The sequence below is a fragment of the Triticum urartu genome, chromosome 3A (genome assembly GCF_056163025.1).
Source record: "Triticum urartu cultivar PI428250 chromosome 3A, HENAU_Tu73, whole genome shotgun sequence".
In the NCBI taxonomy this organism is placed as follows: Eukaryota; Viridiplantae; Streptophyta; class Magnoliopsida; order Poales; family Poaceae; genus Triticum; species Triticum urartu.
In genome coordinates this window covers 647,502,088-647,524,440 of record NC_141875.1, presented here as the reverse complement: position 1 = coordinate 647,524,440, position 22,353 = coordinate 647,502,088, and the positions used below count along the sequence as shown (strand labels likewise).

Below are 22,353 nucleotides of genomic sequence, written 5' to 3'. Positions count from 1 at the left end.
CTTGATGAACCTCTCCATGATTGGTTGAAAAGATGACTCTTTCATACGCCCCTCTGCCGTAGGTAGCCCCAAATACTTACTCTCGAATGTAGAAGCCGTTATCTCAAGTACACTTTTGATTTCCTCCTGGACATCACTTGGGCACACTTCACTGAACATGATTGAGCACTTGCTGTAGCTTAGGAGTTGACCCGAACCCCTTTGAAACTCATCCAACACTTGCTTCACACCCTCGGCCTCCTCTTTGGAAGCTTTGAAAAAGAGTAGGCTGTCGTCGGCGAACAGGAGGTTTGACACACCCAGGCTGCCTCTAGCGATCTTAAGAGGAGTTAACCTTCCCCGCCGAATCTCTTTGTCCAGCAGGCAGGACAGGCCATCGGCGACGAAGAGGAAAAGGTAGGGACTCAGCGGGTCGCCCTGGCGAAGTCCTCTCGAGGGAAGGAAAAAGTCCAGCAACTCCCCATTATATTTGACTACATATCGCACTGACGTAACACAGCACATAACCCACTGAACCCATTTGTGATCAAAACCCAACTTCAATAGAGCCTCTTCCAGGAAGCCCCAATCCACACAATCGTAAGCTTTCGCCAAATCCAATTTAAAGGCGCAATGAGTATTCCTAGGCAATTTGCTGTTCTGGATCTTGTGAAAACACTCAAAAGCGATTGTAGCATTATCCGTAATTAGACGCCCTGGGATGAAGGCACTTTGGGTTTCCGAAATGAGCTCATCCAGGAAGGGTCTTAGGCGATTCACCATACACTTAGAGATTACCTTGTATATCACATTGCATAGACTGATAGGGTGAAAGTCCTTCAATTGCTCCGGCCTGTTTCCTTTGGGTATGAGAGCTATGACTGTATCGTTGGTACCCTCCGGCATAACTCCCTCTTGAAAAAACTTCAGGACTGCGTTCACCACATCTCTCTTAACTATGCCCCAATTCCTTTGGTAGAATCTGGCGGGAAAACCATCGGGTCCGGGAGCCTTTAAAGGGCCGATCTGAAAAAGTGCGTCACTTACTTCCTTCTCTGAGAACTCTTTAACCAGTGCGGAATTCATGTCACTTGACACTCTGTTAGTCAAGCAGTCTACAATGACTTTAGGGTCCACTCCACTTTTTTTAGTGTACAGATTTTTGAAAAAGTTTGTTGTCATCTCCTGAAGCTTGGCCCGATCCTCTACCCAATTCCCATCTCCATCCTTTAATTTACTGATGTTGTTTTTCTTCCTCCTCCACGTAGCTTTGCGCTGAAAGTACTTTGTATTTTTGTCTCCCTCCCGCAACCAAAGAGCTCTCGACCTTTGCCTCCACATCATTTCTTCATGATGCAACAGTTCGTCCAAGTTCTTAGCCGCCGCTTTAATTTCTTTATCTCTGGATGCTGAAGCAGGTCTAGACCAAAGATACTCCAGTTGCTTCCTCATGGCCGCGGTTTGCTTAATTATGGACCCAAAATTTCGTATTGCCCAATCATTCAGAGTCTTTTGCAAGACTGACAGTTTTTGTGATATCTCAGACAAATTTTCAGCCGATTTATCCTCATTCCACTTGCTCACTATAGCTTCAGTCAACGAGTCCATTCTTTCCCACATGTACTCGTATCGGAAGATTTTGTTAATAGGACGCCATTCCTCTCTCTGACCAAATCTGAGCAATAAAGGAAGGTGGTCTGATCTGGACGTACATAAGTGCTCGATTGAAGCATTTGGAAAAATTGCATTCCACTCTTGATCAGCCACCCCTGTGTCTATCCTTGCCTTCACATTGTCCGCTCCGCTCTGTTTATTATCATATGTCCATTTCGAGCCTTTGAAGCCAAGATCCAACAAATTACAGTCAGCAAGCACCTCCCTGAAATTTGCCATGTTCCTTTCGTTTCGCTGAGATTGGGAAAAGTGCTCATGTTGCCAAGCTGTCTCGTTAAAATCTCCTATCATGAACCAAGGTTCATTAGACCTCGGTTTGATTCTACGCAGGAGATCCCACATGTGGTGTCTCTCACTAGCTTTAGGTTCTCCATACACAAATGTACCCCGCCATAGCCGGCCATGGGGATTTAGACGAACCAACACATCAATATACTGCATGCACCGTGTGACCTTGCTCCAAGCATCCCTGGTATATCTTAAGAGAAAGAGCCACATACGGATTTCCCATACGACCTCGTTTGTACTTTGGAGTCAGTCGCAGGAACCTGAGATGGGAATTGAAGGAAACCAAGGAAGTCTACAAGTCATAACTGAATCAAACCTAATTTCTTCACTTCATGCATCCTATATATATATATATATATATATATATATATATATATATATATATATATATATATATATATATATATATATATATCCAGCTTCATCGTCTGGCTGTTTATATGGGGTTCTGAGATTATGGGGAGTAGTTAATAGACAGTTACTTTATCCACTAGGAAAAACCAGATGATATTTGTATACATCTAATATGTTAATCCTCTAATAAAGTTGCTGTTGTGATTATGATGCGTACGTACCACCTGTACCCAGAGCACTCAAAAGCAGCAGAGAGCGCCGAGGTAGCATTCGTCTCAAGTAGCGCTGAGAAGTCATGAACCTTCCATTTTAAGTGTGGAACATGGGTCTCTCCTAAGCTTGCAGGAGCTGAAATTTTCACCGAAGGAGGCAACAACTCAAAATTATATTCATCCTTGGGAAAATGGAAGGGTGCAGAATAGTTGTCAATATGTTAAGATTATATGAATTAAAATCTTGCATAGGAGAAGTGGCCACTAATATATTGCAGCAGTTACCATGTCACCAGTCACTAGTCAGGGGTACAAATGACAGAACATGAGTTTTTTTTCCTTGTTTCTTCAACATAAGAGGCCACTTTTGCATGTATAGATAGTACTATCTACTATTGGCTCTAATGAATAAGCATTAGGACCAACAGTTAATGTGATGCGTTCACAGGGAGGGATGCAGTTCACCAACGTGATGGCGAGGGCAAGAGCTTCCTCAATTTAAAGCTATTTGTAGTACATATATACAGTCTGAAGTTGAATCGTGCAGAGAAACATACCTGTGCTCCCGGCGTTGCCCATATTGGTCTGCCTGCCCCTTCCTCTTGTCTCCTCTTAGTTTGCATGTGAAATTGATCACAAGATATCTAATTAATCTTGATCAACACAATTACTGCCAGGCAGGCATACAAAAACCATGCGTATGTATTGCCACAATGCGGAGGTACAAAACAGTTTTGACGGTTCGCGAGAATGTTAAACCCTAATTAAATCGGAGAGATCGTCAAAAGCTCTAAGGGGGGAACACGCCACAGGTAGGGAGATTAGAAAGAAGGGATCCGGTTCTTCTTTCTCAAACGGTGACGAAGAAAGCCTGAAAATCGTCAAAACCTAGAAGGCGAAAGCAAAAGTCAGAGAGAGAAGAAATAATACCTGGATTTGGCGCAGGATGCACAATGGCTGACTTCTTGGGACGGCGTTTGTTGGAGCTGCGAGCTGATCAGGGGGGTTAATTATGCTTTTATGGAACCTGCTCCTATATATATCCAGGCGGAGAGGAACCGGAGCCGACTAGTATACCGCTAACAGACAACTACAGTATATGGCAAACTCCCTAGTATACGACTAGCTAGCTAGCACACCACGTACAGAGGGAGGACTTTGGCTAACTAATCAACCTAGCCCTAATTACTCTAGGACACGGACTGGGAGTGTCAAGGGCCGAGTTTGAGGAGCTGAACAACATGACTTGTTCCTTAAAGTCATGGCATTGGTGGACAGTGCCATGAAAAAGGCTCAGCTGGACAAGCACAAGGAGCTGATTGATGAGATTGTGCTATATATAGTTGGTGGAAGCACCATGCAATGCATGATCCCCAGGAGCACACACGCACATCTGCCACATGTATGCGCAGTCTTATTTTAGCAGATCGTTTTTTCTTGTGGTTTTCGTTTTGTCTCCAGCTTTTTCACATGTTTTTTCCTGTTGTTTTTTTAATCATTTTTTGCTTTATAGTTTTTAAAGTGTTCATTGTTTTAAAAATGTTGTAGTACTGTTAAAATAATGTCAAACCTGTACAGAAAAGTGATTCTGATTTATACAAAAATGCACAACATTTAGGGAAAAATAGACATCAAAACATATATTTTAAAAATGTTAATCATGTACCTAATGCTATATGTGTATAATAAAATGTTCCTGATGTATACAAAAATGGACAACGTGTATGGCGGAAGTACATATCAAAACATATATGTGAAAAAAATTGTTAATCATGTATTTGACAATTGTTAAATGTGTATAAAAAATTATTTCATATGTATATGAAAATATACAATTTGTAAAAAAATAAGCAGACATCAAAACATGTATTTTTTAAAGAATTATTAATTTTTTATTTGAAAAATATTAAACATGTATACAAATAATGTTTCACATGCATACAAAAATGTACAATGTGTATGAAAAAACAGACATCGGAACATGTATTTGAAAAAAATGTTAACCACATATTTGTAAAATGTTAAACGTGTACAAATAATATTCGTGATGATACTAAAAATGTACATTGCATGTGACAAAAAGGTAGACATGTGTTAAAGAAAGAAAAAAGGAAAAAGAGAAAAGCAGACGAAACCAAAGAAAACCGAGAAAGAAACATAAAAAACTGAAAAGAAAACCAAAGAAAAAAGGAAATGAAAAGGAAAACAAAGAAAACTAATGTAAACCGCTGCAAACAGTGAAAAATAGATAAGCAAAACCGCAGGAAAAATACTCTCGCGCTACAGCTACAGTAAAAGGCTGGCCCGATTCAAAGGCTCCCGCCGAAGCTTCCTTCGTCCTGCCCAGCCGCTTGCACTCCCACGGGCTAAATAAAACTCCGCTCTCTGACAGATGTCGCCACTGTCGCTTCCTTCGTTCCGCCCGGCCACTTCCACCCCCACGGGCTAAAAAAGGTCGCTCTTCCACAGACGCCACCGCCACCGCCTCGAGACAGGAGGCGTCTCTTTGCCTCAAAAAATAAAACATGCGTCCGTTTTTTTTGGGAAGCATTTGCTTTTGTCCTTTTTTTTACCTAAGAAAGGCGCTTCTGCTACGCCGCCGCCGCTTCGTGTTGATAGACATGCGTTTGTTTTTCCCTCTTTAAGGGGAGAGTCCGTTTTGAAAAAAAAGATGTCCATCCACCGCCGCCCAACAAGTGAAGGTCATCCGCTACTACTCACTAGCGCCTTCGCAAGTCTGGCCCCCACATCTCCCGAGGTAGCACGCTCGCATTCCCTCTCCCTTGCTGCTTCCATGTCCTTCCTCTTCCGACCACCCGAGCTAGCCGCCGCCTCCATCCTCCGGAACCGAACTCCTCTCGCAGCTCCCCGCCAAGTCCATTCACCAAGTGCGTCTCCAAGCTACCTCATCTCCCACTGCAAGAGCTAGCTGATAATGTATTGTTGGATCACTTTTGCTATGCAAGTAAAAGTCTCCTATCTATATATCTATCACTAATCCTATCGAAATGTGTGTGTTTGCAGGATGAACCGGAATTCAATCCACCGATCGATGTCAGAGGTGGTGGAGGCGTTGGTCCGGCTTGTACAGAGGGCCAACATGACCAAGTGGATGCTTGACGGAGACAGCTCCCGGCAAGGTGACGACCAGGACCATGATTTCATATGATGCAAGCGAGCGAAACCCTTGCATTGTATTTGAGATTGTATTATTTTTTACATATTTCTTGTAGCGCGTAGTTCGAGAAAAAAGTAGAAGAACAAAGTAGAGATAGTGTCTTGCTCCATCAGTACATATCACACAGGTTTTAGGTTTTGCTTGATATTCCCAAGTAAAGGTGTTGTCTGTGGGTGTTGCTTGAAGAACACGTCGCTTGTCCCGAGCATTGTCGTGCAGTTATATTACACAAACACCCACAAGCTAACTAGTCAACCAGCGCACAGATGTCTGAGATTATAATATTTGTCAAGAAAAACAAGAAATCAGACCCCGCAAAAAAAACAAGAAATCAGTTTAAAATTAATGGACCAGGAAAAGAAAAGCAAGCAACATTGTCCTCAATTGGCACGCGTAATCTGAAACCAAAAGTAAAAGATTCTTCCCTAGAAAAGACCGGAAGTTCAAAACAACCTCCACGCAACAAGAACTTGATCAGAAAAGCATTTAAAAGTTTTTTTTTTCTTTTTTTAGATACATCCAAAAGTAAATGAAGCCCACACAATATGGGCCGGGCTAGCAATAGAACAGCAGACGACAAAAATACGGAACAGACTCGGTGTACTGAAGGACATAAGATGAGAACAGGGGAGTATCCAAATGGGGAATTTGAGGATTTGCCACACCTTATTTTGCAGTTTGAGGACTTGCCCCTATTTTGGCTGTAACCCAAAATTTGCCACATCTTTGCTGAAAGATTGAGGATTTGCCCCTGATGTATTGTTTGGATCATTTGGCACATTATAGTACAAATTCTGTGACCAAAATACCCCCAACCCAATCTGTTTTAGTTATCCTCATCAATCGGGCATGAGCTCGTTGTTCCCGTACTCTGTTCGCCTGTTGGCTGGCTACCACGCAACGTCGGCGGCGTGCAACCTCACCGTGGCTACACCGGCGTTGGCAGTCTCCTCCGAGTTCCTGTTGTGCCTCCCCGAGCTTGCTGATGACGCATCGTGTTGTGCCTTGTTTTATTGTGCATTTGTTCTAACTTGTGAACTAGTAAGGGCTAATGTACCTTCTGATGTCATTAAAAAATGCAAATGTAATTTGTAATGTTGTGAACTAAGAAGTGTGAATGTACTTTGTGATTAAAAGAAAAGGTGATGAAACTTTCCCAGAAAAATACTCACTGTTTTTTTTTTCAGTATGTCTTCAGTCTGTATATTCACTATAAAGTGTGAATGTAATCTTTGATTTTTTTTAGATTTTCTCCATACGTTCAGGAGCGGGAGGTGGTCGAAGGAACGTAGGGTAGTAGCCGATCTTACCAGGTTGCCGCCGTCAGGGAGATCGAGGTCGTTGTCGTCGTAGCCGCCGCAGATCGCCGACGCCGACACAGGTACAAGTAGGATGAGATGGGAGAGTTATCGGGGGTAACATTTGGACCGGGTTTCTCTCACGTAGGTAAACACAAGGGCATTTTGGTCATGTTGTTGTGGGCCAGTTGTGTTAGGGGCAAATCCTCAATCTTTCAGCAAAGATGTGGCAAATCCTGGGTTACAGCCAAAACAGGAGCAAATCCTGGGTTACAGCCAAAAGAGAGGCAAATCCTCAAACTGCAAAATAAGGTGTGGCAAATCCTCAAATTCCCCTCAAATGGTCTGAGTCGCAGTAGTGCATCCAGCGACCAGAGTTCGACTCTGCACTCTCGTGGAAAAGCTGGATTTTTTCGACTGGAGGAGCAATTCCGGCTTTATCCAGTCGTGGCGATGCCGGATCCTGCGACGGCGCCGACGCCGACGCGAGCCACCAACGGCCGTGGACTCCCTCCCCGGCTGCGCTTCCGCGAAACCCTCGGAGAAGGCCCGGAGAAATTCTCGGAGCAGTAGGCCCGCCGCTCCAGCACTTTTCCTCACCGCCGTCGCCATCAAGGTCTCCCCCATCCGTTACTCCTTACTCTCTTTTTCCCTGCACCAATCCATCATGCGTATTTGTACTTGTGCTACACCATCATGCGTATTTCTTTTTGCTACTCCATCAGATCAGAATCGGCAATTATGGACTCATCTCTGTTGCATATGGTGTAAATTTGTGCATTGCATATAATTGTGTCAGAATTGTTGGTTTCATTTGTATGCTAGAGCTAGCTGACTCTGAATATATATTTTCCTGCTGTTTGATTTCGTTTGGCAGGATCAGTCGGGGGATGAACATCAAGAGGACCGAGCGGACGATTGATTATGAAGAGGAGTAGTTATTTACTCGGTGAGAGGAAGGACTATTATCTAGTGGAGACAAGGTGCATGGATATGTATGTCCCGGCCCTCTATTGCTGTTCTACTGTACCTAGCCTTTTCTGTACTGAACATTGTTATCTACACGTACACGCGGTGAATTATGGTTTTTATTTCTCATAGGAATTTCGATTTTAATTGGTCAAAGGACGAAAAGGATAGGAATGTCTCATTAATTACGAGGACGAGGTTGAATCGTTCATCCTACCTTAGCAGTCAAGTGGTGCTCTTGTATTTATAGCCAGAATTCACAATGTATTCAGCAATCCACAGTAAGGCTGTTGGCATTTCTTGGATAATGAACCAAGAGTAGTGAAGTTCCGTGAAGCTGCAGTATTATTTAACCTCAAAGTTCAGCTAATAATTCATTTAGCATAGAAAGGCTTGGCGGTTCTTGCGTATTAAGATTAACATTTAGCTAGTAATTTCAATTTGTATTGCCAACAGAAGGGTGGTTCTACTTCTTTGCTTTTGCTATTCTAATACACAGAGTAGAGAGTGAGCAAGCAGAGTAGAGAGAGATCAGATGACTAATTCAATTTAGTCCGATCCTTGGACCATGTCATGTTATGTTGTTATGACAATACGATGTGTCTGTGTTGTTTTGTCAACACAATCACATGAAGTTTAGATGGTGTTACACTTGATTTATCTGGCATTTTCATGTGTCACTGTCTCCAGTTTAGTTTCAGGTTTCAGATAACAAAGCAAACGATCTGACTCACAAGAGTTTTTTGTTTTAGCACAGGGAAATCTGACTTACTGGCTGTTATCTGAAAGAAAATTCCCTCACCACCACTACTTCTCACATAGCAACGGATATCTACCTAGCTTTTTCCACTAGAGCAAGTGCCACTCGCTGCTCATGACCACTTCTCTAAGAGCAGGGAAGATCTAGATAGCTTTTGCTCTGTAGCAAAGGGCCAACAAGAATCCATCTCTCATCTCTCGGCCCCATTCAAGGTAGTTCATCACACCACCTTGACTTTTCTCTCTCTGAAATTGATGATGTCCTCAATTTTGTGTGCAGTCTTCTTGTTACAAGCCACATTTTTCCTTTAGAAGGAATTGCTGCTGGTCTCCAGTTACTTAATCTCATCATCCTTCTTTTTAGCATGGGATTGTTCATCTGAAGGAATTGTTTAAACTAGTAATAAAGATGACTAATTTTGTTTGTATTCTTGTTTTCAGTACCAGCTCAAGTGCGACTGAACCCTGCCACTACTTCCCAGAGAACAAGAGCAATCTATCTAGTTTTACTCTAGAACAAGGGCCAACCAAGACCCGTCTCTCATCTCTGCGGTTGATTTTCAAGGTAACTTAATTGATTTCAGCTCCACCACACTTGCTCTATCTATTTTTTTTTCCTCTGAAAGAGATGATGATCTCCTCCTCAGTTTTATTTCAAGGCAATTTTTCCTGTTTGCAAGCCACATGGTTCGTTTAGAATTTTTGCTAGTCTCTAGTAAGTGATCTTCATTATCCTTGTTTTTAGCATGTGATTTGTTCATGTGTAAAAGGTGGTAACCCACGACTAATTTTTATTTGCATGCTTGCTTCGGTGTTTCCAGTACCAGGTCAGGGGAGAAGGAACCCTGGAACAAATGGCGGGATTTCTGGATGTTTTAGCATCCAATGTCAGCAACATGCTCACCGACAGCCAGATCTGTCTCTCATCACCAGTCCATCGAAGATACCTAACTGATTCCAGTTCCACTACAGTACTATACCTATTTTTCTCTCTCTAAAATTCATGATCACCTCAATTTTGTGTGCAAGCCACATTTTACCTCCAGAAGGAGTTCTCGACTTAGAAGGGAGGCAGCTGGTGACAAGGGATCATGGTTCTGTCGGTATGGACAAATCATATGATAAGATAAGGCGTGAGCCTCGGAGTTATCCTCGTTATCCTTATGCTAAGTGAGTGCAACAAGGAAGCTCCAGGTATGGCTTATGCTAAGTGAGTTCTCCGAGGTGGCCTTATGCAAGTTCTACTATCTGTGGCACCCCCGGCCTCCATGTATGGCTTGGCCCTCCGCCACTCACTCAGCGTTTGTACCTCCAGAACTATTGCCAATCAATAAGGTTTTTGTGACTTCTGAGATTCGAAAAAAAAAGGCGACAACGCAAGACCAAATCTTCAAATATGTGGCATGCCATACTTTAGAGCGCGCAAACAACCAAATATACCTTTAATGATAAGAAAATATGTTTTCACGGTACAAAGCACATGTTTCGATTTCCCACAGGAAGAGACTGCGGTTTATTTAAAAGCGACGGATGCAGACAAGAAGGGCTCAGTAACACGCCTTCCGAGTACCAGAAGTTCAATGGTAACAATAACCCGGTGAAGTATATTTCAGATAGGATCACAAAATGCCAGTGACGAGAAGGGCTGGATCAGTTTAGTCCATCGTGGCAGGGAGGTAGACGGGGTGGAAGCTTTTCATGGTGAGGCCCCTCCAGCAGGTAGGGCACCTGTTCTGAGCCTGGACGGAGAACTTGATGCACTTGTCGCAGAAGATGTGGCCGCAGATAGTCGCTGACGCATCGTCGCATCGACCAGCTCGTCAAAGCAGAATGGACAGGTGAACTTTGGTTCCTTTGAGACCTCCTTATTAGCAGGTGCACGGTTTGCCTGCGTTGCCATGGGTAGCAGTGATGAGCTGATAAAACTAGCGTAACACGATGCCGGTGAAGTCCAGTGTGCAGTTCTTACCAAGATGCTGTTCGACACTTGCGAGTGGTCATCACTAGAGTTCATCCCCAGAGATAGTACTGTGCTCACAAGCTCGTTGGTGGTATCCCCTGAAAAGAAAGCAACACAAACCAAGCTAATAAATGAGAAACTTGATTTACAGGGCACACTAGCATAATTCTGCAAGACTGAATAGCATATATAACATCATACTCCCTCCGTCCCAAAATAAGTGTCTCAACCTTAGTACAACTTTGTACTAAAATTAACATAAAGTTAAGACACTTATTTTGAGACGGAGGGAGTACTAAACAAAAGGTAAATTAAGAGTCTGAAGGAAGATAAGTAATGCTAATTTCTGGTAATGGATCTTTAATCTTCAAATTTTACTTAGAGCACTTTCATCATCGTATTAACAGCAATTCAGTGCATGGCTTTTCTCAAGCATACAAGCATGTGTTCTTTTCAGCACATAAGTAGTAGAAATTTGTCAAACATATTGCTAGCAATTGGATTTGCAGGCTAGAACAGGTAGGGATGCAAACAGGGCAGGCTAGCGGACAATAGCATAGTACAAATTTAGTGTTAATTTTAGGCAGGTGATGAGCAAATTTGAAGCTAATTGATAGTTTCAAGGGACGAAGCTGGCTTCCGCTTGCACCCGTACCTACAGACTACACGATGGCTACAGAATTATATCAAGTTAAGGCACACATCCAGAAGGATATATGAGCAGAAGCTCAGTGAAACATTATATGCAAATTGCAGCGAGGTACGGGTGCCGGCACTCTGGATGGAGAACCAGGACTGCACCGGATGTTGTTTGTCACAACTCACAAAAAAATTTGAACGATTTGTAGTAAGCACCTTGGGTGACACGAGCATAGGCAGTGGAAGATGCTCTCTGCCTCTCAGTCTGAGCAAGCGAGGTCGTGACAGCAAACTCGAAATGTGGATGAATTGGTTCATTCGTCATGTTGTAGTACTCCCTCTGCCGAAACAACAGGAGATTTCATCATCAGGAAAAACGATGAGACAGCGATTTACCTTCCTAGTCAAGAGATGGCACACCTTGTTTGGGTGTTTCTCAAACAAGACTTTCTCGACCCGCCTAGCAAGCTCCGGCAGCCCCCGCTGCCAATCAGCAGGTACCCTCAATCCTTTATGTAATCTCGCAGTTACCACCCTTTCTGCATGCTCCAATCTGGAAACTCAAGAACAAGGAAATATATATATGATCAAATGAAGAAAGTTTTCAAGTTCTCCCACCCCGCGCGTTTCGGAAATTATGTCAAACATGACCTTGCAAAATAAGGGAAGGTTATCAACCTCGGTGCCGTGTGAAAGTTGATTCTACTATTCAGAGCATATATACACTTGAAACCCATGACCGAATAACTAGCGAACACCACCACATCCTACATAATTTTCTACAAATAGTAAAGCGCTTACATCCTCTGGCGGTAATTGTTGCGCATCGCCACTAGCATGGGATCGCCGTGGCCCATCACCTCCTCCAACTGCTGATGCTGCGGCGGTGGCATGTCGCCGCTCCCAATGCCACTGCCGCCAAACAGATTCATCCGCGCCGCCTGATCTCGCTCACCTCTGCTGCCAGCCGCAATCAAAACTTGGGGCCAGGTCGTGTGGCGAAGGGCGTTGATTTGGATCAGGAATTGCAGAATTCGGGGCGAGAAGAGACGCAGAACAGGATGAGAACACAGGGAAGAGCGCGAGGTGTTCACAAACACTTTCATTCAGCATCCCTTGCCTTTTGATTACAAGCAAATAAAAACACCAACAAGTGGGCCCACTCACCCCACACACGCGCTTGCCGCAGAGCCAGCTCATACCAACCCAACTTCCTCTTTTGTTTATTTGCTATCCAGATAGCTCCTTGTCGTCGTCTTTGGTGAGGGAGGCGTGAGACTCATCGCAAAGCGGCGCTCGAGTACGTCGTGATCTTCTCACGTCACGACATCGACGGATAGGGTTGACATTGGACCTTGACGAACATCACCACCTCGTTGCCTTTGGTCACCATGCGGCGATAGGTGGACCCAATAACACACACGCGCGCGCACACACACACCCTCATGTCCCACAAGCTTTCCCATTTTCTTTATTTTTTAGTGGGTGACCTCATTTTCATAGGTGGTAGCATGGGACACGTGACACTTGTCTTCCTTCAGGAGAAGCTGAAAGATCGAGAAGATAGGTCTAGAGGGGGATGAATAGACACTTAACAAGGCAAATGTGCAACTTTTAATTTTTCTTGTAATTTAAGAATATGTTAGCACAAGTTAAATGGCAACTAATAGAATCTTCACATGCACATCTAGAGTATATGCAACGGATAAAGAACAACATGCAAGTGCAAGAATGTAAAGGGAGGTAGAGATAGGAAGATCAAACGCAATGAATACATGACAATTTTTAGTGTGGTTCTGATAGGTCGCACTACCGTACATCCACGTCGATGGAGACTTCAACCCATGGAGGGTAATGGCTGCGAGAGTCCACAGAGGGCTCCACCCACGAAGGGTCCACGAGAAACAACCTTGTCTATTCCACCACTGATGCGGTCACCTACTATAGGTAGGGTCAAGGACCTGTCATACGGGGTCCACCTAGGGCCCCACACCATCGTGGGTTGGTCTCAAGACCACACTCGCGTCCATACGCGAGCACCAGGAAGCTCACTCGGACACCTCTGTTGGAAATACGCCTTAGAGGCAATAATAAAGTTATTATTATTATTATATTTCCTTAATCATGATAAAGGTTTATTATTCGTGCTATAATTGTATTGATCAGAAACTTAAATACATGTGTGAATACGTAAACAAATACCAAGTCCCTAGTAAGCCTCTACTAGACTAGCTCATTGATCAAAAGATGGTTAAGGTTTCCTGACCATGGACATGGGTTATCGTTTGATAACGGGATCACGTCATTAGGAGAATGATGTGATGGACAAGACCCATCCGTTAGCATAGCATATGATCGTTCAGTTTATTGCTACTCTTTCTTAATGTCAAATACATGTTCCTTTGACCATGAGATCATGAAACTCCCATACTCTCGAGGAATTCCTTGTGTGTATCAAGTGTCACTTTGTAACTAGGTGATCATAAAGGTGCTCTACAGGTATCTCCGAAGGTGTCTATTGAGTTGGCATGGATCAAGATTGGGATTTGTCATACGTATGATGGAAAGGTATCTCTGAACCCTCTCAATAATACAACATCACAAGAAGTTTGCAAGCAAAGTGACTAAGGAGTTAGTTACAAGATGATGTATTACAGAACGAGTAAAGAGACTTGCCGGTAACGAGATTGAACTAGGTATGGAGATACTGATGATCGAATCTCGGGCAAGTAACATACCGACAGACAAAGGGAACTACGTATGTTGTCATAAAGGTTCGACCGATAAAGATCTTCGTAGAATATGTAGGAACCAATATGGGCATCCAGGTCCCGTTATTGGTTATTGACTGGAGAAGCGTCTCGGTCATCTCTACATCATTCTCGAACCCGTAGGATCCGCACGCTTAACGTTCGTTGACGATGTAGTACTATATGAGTTATGTGTGTTGGTGACCGAATGTTGTTCGGAGTCACGGATGAGATCAAGGACACGACGAGGAGCTCCGGAATGGTCCGGAGGTAAAGATTGATATATAAGATGATAATATTCGGTCTTCGGAAGGGTTCCGGAATACACCGATAATTATCGGATCATCGAAAGGGGTTCCGGAAGGCCGCGGGGAGTTGTTGGGCCTAACAGGCCAAAAGGAGGAGAGCACACCATCCCACAAGGGGGCTGGCACGCCCCACCTCCTGGCCGTCAGCCCTAGGAAGGAAGGAGGAGGGGCCGTCCCCCTCCTGCCTTTCTCCACGCAAGGAAGAGGGAAGGGGAGGCTCCCTATGGGCCGCCGGCCCCCCTTTCCTCCCCCCATGTGCCAAGTATGGAAAAGGGGGGCGTGCCTTGGCAGGCGCCCTAGGGCAGCCGCCGGCACCCCTTGGGGTGCTCCCTAGGCTGCTTCCCCTCCCCCTCCACCTATATATATGCGAGGAGGACTGGTAGGGGGCAGCACACACCATGATTCACCAAGCCGTGTGCCGACACCCCCTCTCCCTCTAGTTCATCCTCCACTTTAAATCTGTTGTGTTTGACGATGCCCTGCGGAAATAGTTTCACCATCACCGTCACCACGCCGTCGTGCTGCCGGAACTCATATACTACTTCGCTCCTCTTGCTGGATCAAGAAGGCGAGGATGTCATCGAGCTGAACGTGTGCTGAACGCGGAGGTGCCGTACATTTGATTATTGATCGTAAAAGATCGTGAAGTTGTACGACTACATCAACCGCGTTGATAAATGCTTCCGCTTAGTGATCTACAAGGGTATGTAGATGCTCTCCCCCTCTCATAGCTATGCATCTCCATGGATAGATCTTGCATGTGCGTAGATTTTCTTTTGTTTTCCTTGCAACATTTCCCAACAACCTCGAGTTCACTTGGCGACCACTCTTTAGTCGGCATGACAACCACCACTCGGACAAGGGAGATGGAGAGATGACGTGGGAGCTGCAATGTGACGCCCCCGATTCAATCGTACACTAATCATACATGCAAACGTGTACGATCAAGATCAGGGACTCACGGGAAGATATCACAACACAACTCTACAAATAAAATAAGTCATACAAGCATCATAGTACAAGCTAGGGGCCTCGAGGGCTCGAATACAAGAGCTCGATCATAGACGAGTCAACGGAAGCAACAATATCTGAGTACAGACATAAGTTAAACAAGTTTGCCTTAAGAAGGCTAGCACAAACTGGGATACAGATCGAAAGAGGCACAGGCCTCCTGCCTGGGATCCTCCTAACTACTCCTGGTCGTCGTCAGCGGGCATCACGTAGTAGTAGGCACCTCCGGTGTAGTAGGAGTCGTCGTCGAAGGTGGCGTCTGGCTCCTGGGCTCCAACATCTGGTTGCGACAACCAGGTAGAGGGGATAGGGGGAAAAGAGGGAGAAAGCAACCGTGAGTACTCATCCAAAGTACTCGCAAGCAAGGAGCTACACTACATATGTATGCATTGGTATCAACTGGAATAAGGATATTATATGTGGACTGAACTGCAGAAAGCCGGAATAAGGGGGGATAGCTAGTCCTTTCGAAGACTACGCTTCTAGCAGCCTCCGTCTTGCAACAAGTAGAAGAGAGTAGACTGAAGACCTCCAAGTAGCATCGTATAGCATAATCCTAACCGATGATCCTCCCCTCGTCGCCCTGTGAGAGAGCGATCACCGGTTGTATCTGGCACTTGGAAGGGTGTGTTTTATTAAGTATCCGGTTCTAGTTGTCATAAGGTCAAGGTACAACTCCAAGTCGTCCTGTTACCGAAGATCACGGCTATTCGAATAGATTAAATTCCCTGCAGGGGTGCACCACATACCCCAACACGCTCGATCCCATTTGGCCGGACACACTTTCCTGGGTCATGCCCGGCCTCGGAAGATCAACACGTCGCAGCCCCACCTAGGCACAACAGAGAGGTCAGCACGCCGGTCTAAACCTAAGCGCACAGGGGTCTGGGCCCATCGCCCTTAGCACACCTGCACGTTGCGAACGCGGCCGGAAGCAGAACTAGCCCCCTTAATACAAGAGCAGGCTTACGTTCCAATCCGGCGCGCGCCGCTCAGTCGCTGACGTCACGAAGGCTTCGGCTGATACCACGACGTCGGGATGCCCATAACTACTCCCGCGTAGATGGTTAGTGCGTATAGACCAAATGGCCAGACTCAGATCTCGTTAAGCGTGTTAAGTATCTGCGAACGCCGATCAGGGCCAGGCCCACCTCTCTCCTAGGTGGTCTCAACCTGCCCTGTCGCTCCGCCTCAAAGTAACCGTCGGGGGCCGTCGGGAACCCAGGCCCACCTCTACCGGGATGGAGCCACCTGCCCCTTCAGCCCCCATCTCCAAACAGTATCACAGGTAAGGTAACTGTGTAAAGTATATTGTATATGCCCATGATCACCTCCCGAAGTGATCACGGCCCAGTAGTATAGCATGGCAGACGGACAAGAGTGTAGGGCCACTGATGGAACACTAGCATCCTATACTAGGCATGTAGGATTGCAGGTAAAGGTATCAACAATAGTAACAAGGACAGGCTATGCATCAGGATAGGAATAACGGAAAGCAGTATCATGCTACACTACTCTAATGCAAGCAGTATAGAAGAGAGTAGGCGATATCTGGTGATCAAGGGGGGGGGCTTGCCTGGTTGCTCTGGCAAGAGAGAGGGGTCGTCAACTCCGTAGTCGTACTGGGTAGCAGCGGCGTCGGTCTCGGTGTCTAGCGGAAGAAGAGGGGGGAAAACAATAAATATTTAAGCAAGCATATGCATAGTGATGCATGACATGACAAGTAACGGCGCTAGGGGTGCCCTAACGCGGTATGAGGTGATACCGGTGAAGGGGGGAAACATCCGGGAAAGAATCCCCGGTGTTTCGCGTTTTCGGGCAAAGGAGCCGGAGGGGGAAAGTTGCGAGTTTGCTATGCTAGGGATGCGTGGCGGACGAACGGGCTGCGTATCCGGGTTCGTCTCGTCGTTCTGAGCAACTTTCATGTTGAAAATAATTTAATCCGAGTTACGGATTAAAAGATATGATTTTCTAAAGATTTTATTAATTTCTGAAATTTAATTAATTATTTAATTAATTCAAAAATAGATTTATGACATCAGCATGATGTCATGCTGACATCAGCAGTCAACAGGGGTTGACTGGGTCAAACTGACGCGTGGGTCCAGTGGGACCCACCTGTCATACTCTGTTAGGTTAATTAGGGTTTAGTTAAACTAATTACTGTTTAATTAAGCTAACAGGTTAATTAGATTAATTAATTAAGGTTAATTAACTTAATTAATTTAATTAATTAATTAATTAAATTTGTTTTTATTTTAATTATTGTTTTATTTATTTTTATATACTCTTTTTTTTAACGTTCTGGGGGCGGGCCCCACTGTCATAGGCCCAGGGGGCAACCGGGAGAAGTGGGTGAGGGTTAACGGGCGGGCGCCCGAGGAGGCCGGACCTGGGCACGCACGGCACCAGGGGGCTCGGGCTCCGCGGCCGGGCGCGGCCTCCAGCGAGGCCACCGGCCATCGCAGAATGGAGGGGGGCGCGGCCAACGGCAGGAGATCATGGTGGTCGCCGTCGGACGGCGCATGAGTGAGGCGGCGAGCGGGATGGCGGGGCCGTTGTCCACGGCGGGCGAGGCAGGGGCAAGGCGAAGGGCGAGGGCGCGCGTGTGTGAGCGGGACGCCGATGAGAGCAAGGGAGCGGCGGGACGGCGCGGGCGTGCGCGGTGCACGGCAACCGCGGGCGGGGCGTAGCAGGGCCGTGGTGAGCGCGGCCGCGACGGTGAGCACGAGCGTGGGCGTGCGCATGAGAGGGAGCCTGTGGGCGCACACGCGGTGGAGCGGGCGACGCAGCGCTGGAGAGGGCGGCGCGGGGAGGTCGGACGCGACGCGGGGACAGGGGAAGGAGAGAAGGGGCGTGGCTCACGGTGGAAGTAGGGTTCGGGGCAGTGGGCTCGAGGTGGCTTGGGGTGGTCCGGCGACGGCGGGGCGGAGATGACGCAGTCCGGCGGGGCGGCGGCGACCATGCGGCGTCGAGGGCGCGGTCGCGATTGGCGCAGCGAGCGGCGTCGTCGAGGGAGAGGGGACGGGGCGCGAGGACGAGGGAGACGGCGAGGTGGCTGTGGCGGAGGCGTTCCGCGCGGCGTCGAGGCGGCTGGGAAGGTCGACGGGGTCGGGGCGCCGTGGGAAGGTTCGTCCCCCTCGATCCCAATCTGGATCAGGGAAGGGGAGAGAGACGTGGGGATCGTTGGGACGGGGAGTGGGTGAGTGGGGGTGGGCTAGGGTTTGATCGGGGGGAGTGGGGGTTATGGGGAGTGGGGGAATGGCCGGTTGGGCCGGCTGGCAGCTGGGTTAAGCAAGGGTTAGGTGGGCCGGCCTAGTTGGATGGCCAGCTGGGCCGAGGCCCAGTGAGGGGGGAGGGCTTTTAATTTCTTTTGTTTTTTTCTCTTATTATTATTTTTCCCTTTTCTATTTTATTTATTTTAGTTAGCAAAACAATTTTACAAAAATATAACCCCTACTCCTAAATTAGCATAACAACATAGGCCACCTACTCCAAAAAGTTTGGTGATTATATAAACTAGATTAACATTTGTTTAGTATTTAAAAGCATTTAAAACAATTGTTTTGCTGCTGTTTTACCCATCTCATATTATTTAAACATTTTATGCATGTGTGGTTTTTCCCCCATAATTATCTATGCAATATTTGGTTAACTCCGAACATTTTAGTTTTAATATTTGAAAACTTTTATTGTTTGCCTATTTTTTGAATTTGAATTTGAATCGGTTTCGAACTAACTCGAGATTAGCAACTATAAACGAGGTGACGTGGCATCATTAGCAGAGGGTCACTGTAGCTTAATTACCCGGGCGTCACAATTCTCCTCCACTACAAGAAATCTCGTCCCGAGATTTAAGCGGTGGAGTAAGGGGCGAAGGTGTTGGTAGCGAAAAACCTAACGAGTCTTCTTGGTCTTGCCTGCCCTTTCGAAGAGGTTGATCCCTTTCGTTGATGTCTTCATTTCACTTCTTCAAGTCACCATGATCAATTTGTCATCCTTTCTTCGGGATCTCCATCGTACTTACGAATAGGTAAGGGGCAGCTCTACAACGATAGGATGTTACAAGGGAAAATCTTCTGGGGGTTTCCCAAGTATGAACATATGAGTATCTCTCGAGTTGAACAAATGAAACACATCGAGAGCAAAGTAAGACGGTGCAATAAGAAGTTTCAAGCGGATAGGCAATCGTTCATTGCCTGAAACGAAGTGTGAAAGGGGTTCAGAGCAATGGGAATAAGTATTGCGTCTGATACCAGATTGATGATCTCATCGGAAGGTGGCTCGTGAATTACACACGAGGCCACGCGTGAGGAATAACTTTGGGAACAGGGGGTGTACAGGAGAGTCAGGTTTCGATCCTGTGGAACTGTGGGTTATGGGCCCACCATGTGGGTTAAAAATAGGAGCGGTGACATCTCGCATGGTCACAATAGCAAGGCATGTCAGAGGGTAGCCTATCAGTTATGTCGGCACAATGTCGGTACCAGGGGCGAGGGACGAAGAGAACCATTTTCCTGCTCGTTGAACGAGGCGGACCAATAGGCAAAGTTCTCGTCCATCGGTGGTGACCGGAATGCTATCGACAATTTCAACAGGGTCTTACTAACACGGTTGTACACCAAGGTGTTTACATAAGCAGGAGAATATTACTGCTTAGATCATATATATCACCAATAAGGTTAAACAAAACAATTGAAAGGAAAAGGTGATCATCAGATTTAAACAGAATAATGGAAAGGAAAATGTGATTATACACATATTTCAGGGGTATATCCTTCCCAAGGACAAACAGAGCATGATATCCACGACAGCATATATGTAGAAAACCCTTTAGGGAAGGGGGAGGAAATTCCATGACATTACCCATACAACAGTGTTTGGATAATTGAGCAAGAAACATTTGGCATTTCGATTCAATGTTCTTGTTGAAAATCGGTGTACCACAGACAAGCTTCGAGACAGTATTGACATGGTCTTCAAGCAAAGGTCAGACTTTGGATACACAAAGGATCCATCAGGATAAACTTATTAAACAAGGCATTCAATTTCCTCATGGAAAAATGGTTAATATTGTTAAAAAGGAAACTATAACACTAGGCCCTTCGGTTAAGTGTGCTAGGAATGACATCACCTTACCGGGTCATGAAAGACCAATGTTATAACTCTTGGAAATATATTCCAACCATCATATCTGACCGAGATTCAAATGTGATGGGTGTCAAGATAACTCAGACTCAGGATACCTGAGAAGAAAGGTGCAACACAAATTGTCGAGATGACATTGTAAGATTCTCGGGAATTGAACTATGGGAGCGAGTTCCGACACAAGAGTTCAACAGTAAACCAAGGAGAGGATGAGGAGGTGGCTGATAGGCTCAGCAACAAATCATCGAGATTTCCAAAGGATGGATTTCCACAATTATGTGAACAAGGAAATATCATTTGTTGGATCAAATGATATGATGATGTATGCTCGAGGGAAACATACACAACTGAACAATGATAGAAGGGTGCACCCAGGAATCTGGACTAGGTAGCACGATCAATGTTTGAATGATGATTCAATAAGCAATAGCCTTAGAATGAAACTATAGACCAATAACTTCAAAGCAATATGGTTGCTAGAAGTTTTGAATTTACACATCACAGACCATTTGTCGAAAGGTTTCATGAAGATGCAATCAAACATCAACAGCAACAAGAAAGGGAATAACGAAGCGATAAGTTATAGGATCAATATATAAGATGCAAGCTCAGAACCAAAGTTGCCCTTCAAGACAAGCAACATGATGTTGAAAGCTCGACGTAAGTCGTGCTCACACAATAAAGAACTCGTGCACCAGAGAAGGACGAGGTAGCACAGTCAAAGATAGCAAGACCAGGATGCAGCCGATAGTCTAGGAATGACCAGATTGAATTCAGAATTTCCCAGTAAAAATACTAGGGGTATTTGATTTGTAGTGCGGAATAATTTCACTAGTCGGTGTCCTCGGTTGACAACAACCCAGAACCTAAGAACAATTGGACCTGGTGAGTAATAACAATCGATGAAGAACCCATAAGAAGTTATGATGTTCCATGATATTCTTGAGATACCAGATTGTAATACTCGACGGTAGAGCAGAGTAGAGGGTGGACACGTGAAGTGATCTGCAGAAGACAAGTACTTCATCTTGTCTGAGAAATGGAATCAAAGGGGATCAATCATGGTCGGAGCCATGATAGCAAAGGATCAATTCACAGATACCAGATGATATTATACCAAGGAAATAGTTATTATTACAATAAGTTTCCATGATAGGATCTACATCATGCCCATGGGCATGAACACAAAGTTCAAGGTCGACTCCCACTTCTCCAATGCATAACCTTGCATTTACTTCTCTCGTTCGATGAAGTTGTAGTGTTGAAATTTTATCTGGCAAAATACCAGAAGAGTATGACTCGTGAAGACTTCCAAGTTCACACATATTAAGGAAGGCATAGGTACAAGCCATCGGGGCTTCTTAGAACATGTACCACGAACTTCAGGAGTAAATAACACAAACTCGATGGTAGAGCATGTTCAAAAGCAGATGATACAATTTACCAAAGGCATTATGTATCCGAGGGAAGGCTCACAAGGTTATTGAATATGAAGGACGCTGTCGGTAAATAACCCGGCAATGGGTATGGCGGTCCACAACGGGGCTGATGTGAGTATCGGTACTCAATCAAAGGAAGAAGGAATGCCAAGGCATCGGATTATAGAAACAACTGACTAATTCAAAGCTTAATGCAAAGAAATTTTATGATTCCCAAATCAAGGGATCAGAAGCAATCGTTCTGATCAAAAATGAATAAGTTCAATAGACTTAGAAGCACAAATGATCAAGGCATTGATTGGTCAATAACCAACTCATATCCAAATGACGTCTGAGCCGGAAGGATGAATCCTAGGATTCGATTGAGGAATGCGGGCATCCTCAACA

At 45.3% G+C, this 22,353-nt stretch overlaps 1 long non-coding RNA gene and 1 pseudogene across 4 annotated transcripts; one reads left to right on the top strand and one right to left on the bottom strand.

Annotated features, from left to right (window-relative positions):
* The first annotated feature begins 7,227 nt into the window (after positions 1-7,227).
* LOC125528594 (uncharacterized) lies at positions 7,228-10,055 on the top strand. Of its 3 annotated transcripts, none has more exons than XR_007292422.2 (5): positions 7,228-7,599; positions 7,861-7,978; positions 8,705-8,924; positions 9,153-9,276; positions 9,533-10,055. It is a non-coding gene; the product is annotated as an uncharacterized LOC125528594 (long non-coding RNA). The 3 variants fall into 3 exon arrangements; XR_007292421.2 differs by having other exon boundaries at positions 8,710-8,924; positions 9,533-10,054; XR_007292420.2 differs by lacking the exon at positions 8,705-8,924 and having other exon boundaries at positions 7,232-7,599; positions 9,533-10,044.
* Positions 10,056-10,136: 81 nt separating this feature from the next.
* LOC125528593 (uncharacterized) lies at positions 10,137-12,452 on the bottom strand (annotated as a pseudogene). The gene is made up of 5 exons (XR_015598812.1): positions 12,112-12,452; positions 11,731-11,863; positions 11,527-11,650; positions 10,681-10,769; positions 10,137-10,599 (listed from the first exon to the last, which is right to left on the bottom strand). The product of XR_015598812.1 is annotated as an uncharacterized LOC125528593 (transcript).
* Positions 12,453-22,353: the final 9,901 nt, after the last annotated feature.